Source organism: Plectropomus leopardus, unplaced genomic scaffold (assembly GCF_008729295.1).
Source record: "Plectropomus leopardus isolate mb unplaced genomic scaffold, YSFRI_Pleo_2.0 unplaced_scaffold75705, whole genome shotgun sequence".
In the NCBI taxonomy this organism is placed as follows: domain Eukaryota; kingdom Metazoa; phylum Chordata; class Actinopteri; order Perciformes; family Serranidae; genus Plectropomus; species Plectropomus leopardus.
Window position 1 is genome coordinate 1 of NW_024683367.1, and position 447 is coordinate 447.

At 46.8% G+C, this 447-nt stretch overlaps 2 non-coding genes across 2 annotated transcripts; both read left to right on the forward strand.

Annotated features, from left to right (window-relative positions):
• The first annotated feature begins 89 nt into the window (after positions 1–89).
• Positions 90–161, forward strand: trnae-cuc. Its single transcript has one exon. It is a non-coding gene; the product is annotated as a tRNA-Glu (tRNA).
• A 156-nt stretch (positions 162–317) lies between these two features.
• On the forward strand, positions 318–389 carry trnae-cuc. Its single transcript has one exon. It is a non-coding gene; the product is annotated as a tRNA-Glu (tRNA).
• The last annotated feature ends 58 nt before the right edge of the window (positions 390–447 follow it).

The window sequence follows — 447 nt, forward strand, 5'->3', positions numbered from 1 at the left end:
GGTACCTATGGATGCATGTCATACATTAATTTAAAAAGAAAAAATTAGAAAAAAAAATGAAAAATTGTGCTCAATAACCAGATTTCAGGTCCCTGGTGGTCTAGTGGTTAGGATTCGGCGCTCTCACCGCCGCGGCCCGGGTTCGATTCCCGGTCAGGGAACACAGTTTTGGTCTTGTTTGGGAACTGAAGGCAAACGTACATGGGCTCTGTGCTCTAAAATCACGCTGAAAGCAACTGTGGTGAATTTGGAGAACGCTCTCTGTCAAGCATCGGGGGAAAAAAAAAAAAAACAGTGCTCAAAATCACATATCCAGCTCCCTGGTGGTCTAGTGGCTAGGATTCAGCGCTCTCACCGCCGCGGCCCGGGTTCGATTCCCGGTCAGGGAACATCACGTTATGTGTAGTTTGGGAAATTAGAATAGTAGGGTCCCATGCTCTGAAATCA